Here is a 2,500-nt window from a genome sequence, read left to right on the forward strand (position 1 = left end):
TATTTAGGACCTTGCCTTGCCCTCACATGCCGTGCCCATTCAAGGCATTCCGAGAAAGTGAGGTTATTGGAGGCTTCGGATGGCGTGGCTTGCCTTGCCTTGCATTGGCATGCCATGCCCAAGTTGTGGCCTACACCAAGCCATTCAAGCCATGCGTTGCCTTACCTTGGAATTGCTCATCATCCAATGCATTCCGAGAAAGTGAGTGTAGGCGAGGCTAAGGATGGCTTGCCTTGCCTTGCCTTGCATTGGCATGCCATGCCCAAGTTGTGGCCTACACCAAGCCATTCAAGCCATGCGTTGCCTTACCTTGGAATTGCTCATCATCCAATGCATTCCGAGAAAGTGAGTGTAGGCGAGGCTAAGGATGGCTTGCCTTGCCTTGCCTTGCATTGGCATGCCATGCCCAAGTTGTGGCCTACACCAAGCCATTCAAGCCATGCGTTGCCTTACCTTGGAATTGCTCATCATCCAATGCATTCCGAGAAAGTGAGTGTAGGCGAGGCTAAGGATGGCTTGCCTCGCCTTGCCTTGGCATGCCGTGCCCATGATGTGGCCTTGACCAAGCCATTCAAGCCATGCGTTGCCTTCGCCTTGGCATGCCGTGGCCTTACCTCGCCATGCGATGCATTCCGACAAAGTGACGCGAAGCGGAAGCCTATCATGGCGTAAAAATGTCGACAAAATTTTTCGACATTTGAATAATGGGGTTTGACAAGGTTTGAAAAATTCAATACAAATGGTAGGCTTGAATGTCGACAAAGTGACGCGAAGCGGAAGCCTACCACGGCGTAAAAATGTCGACAGATTTTTTCGGACCTTGTCCTGCCATGGGCTGCGCGCAGCATGCCGGCAGCCTGTGCGCAGCGTGCGCACAGCATGTCGGCAGCGTGCGCACAGCATGCCGGCAGCGTGCGCGCACCATGCCGGCAGCCTGTCGACAGAATTTTTCGAAACTTGTCCTGCCATGCGCGCGCGCAGCTTGCTTGCAGCGTGCTGATTCTGTCGACAGTGAGGCTAGCGAAAGTTGTCCTGCCATGGCGTGCGCGCAGCCTGTGCGCGCAGCTTGCGCATCTGTCGACAGTGAGGCTAGCGAAACTTGTCCTGCCATGGCATGCGCGGCGCCTGCGCGCAGCCTGCGCGCAGCATGCGCACAACATGCGCGCAGGCTGTGCGCAGCGTGCGCGGAGCTTGCGTGCAGCTTGCGCATCTGTCGACAGTGAGGCTAGCGAAACTTGTCCTGCCATGGCATGCGCGCAGCGTGCGCGCAGTCTGTGCGCAGCATGCGCGCAGCCTGTGCGCAGCGTGCGCGCAGCTTGCGCATCTGTCGACAGTGAGGCTAGCGAAACTTGTCCTGCCATGGCATGCGCGCAGGCTGCGCGCAGCATGCGCGCAGCCTGCGCGCAGCATGTGCGCAGCATGCCGGCAGCATGGTTCCAGGTTTTTTCAAATGTCGACAGAATTTTTCAAATCTTGTCAAACCCCGTTTTTATTGAAATTTCCTCGCACAATAAGCTCCCCATAAGTAGTCTATGATTTTTAGGACCTTCTCCAACTTACAAAACTAAAAAATTCCTCCCGGATTTGTTTTAATGATTTTTTCAATTTTACGACTTCTAAAAATAATAAAAAATACTTCCCGACTTCAAAAATTTATGAAACTTTTTCCCATCATAGATTGCATGTTTCTTAGTATCCCTGCAAAAAATCACGTCCAAATACCATGTATTGAATTATTTAGAGCCCATTATGACTCCTCGCGCATAGGTGATGTCTCTTCCTGTCAAAGGGCTAAATGCATAAAATGCTATATAGGGGGGTGTGTGTTGCCTGCATATGCATGGCAGCCCATGCCTTCCTAGCTGCAGCCCCCTTCCCCCACGCCACACCCATGTCATGTTGCCTCGATATGTTGCCTCGGTATTATGGGTTTGGTGTCGGGGTCGGGGGGCTGCCACCCATGGCGGTGGTGGCCGGAATCCGGCCGCCGCCACCATGCCGCCGCCATGGGTGAGGGAGGAAAAAAAAGGCGTGGAAAGTTGCGAAATGGGGTTGTCTAGGCTTTTTTTTGGCATGGGAGAGCATGGAGTGCTAGGAACTCCTTCTCAAATGCACGGGCATGTCGACCACAACCTCATTTCGCAACAACAACCACCCGTGTGGGGTGGCGGTGGGTGGATAGTCGCGGATTGGGGCTTGCCAAGCCAATGTTTTCAAAAAATTTCATCAAAATTAAAAACAAATGTTTTGTTGCCTTCGGATTTGTGGGCGAGCGGCGAGTCGGAGTGGAGCCGGTAAAGTTTAACCTCGGTGTGCACGGTTGTTTTTAGAAACTCAATCCAATGCCGGGGACGTTGAAAGTGACGCTCTTATGAGTTGCAAACCCGCAAGATTTAAAGAACCTTTTCAAAACAATTTCAAACCAACAAGATTTAAAAACAGAAATTTTCATCAAAATGAAAAACAAATGTTTTGTTGCCTTCGGACTAGTGGGCGAGCG

This window comes from Prunus avium, unplaced genomic scaffold (assembly GCF_965620075.1).
Source record: "Prunus avium unplaced genomic scaffold, drPruAviu1.hap1.1 HAP1_SCAFFOLD_39, whole genome shotgun sequence".
Lineage (NCBI taxonomy): Eukaryota > Viridiplantae > Streptophyta > Magnoliopsida > Rosales > Rosaceae > Prunus > Prunus avium.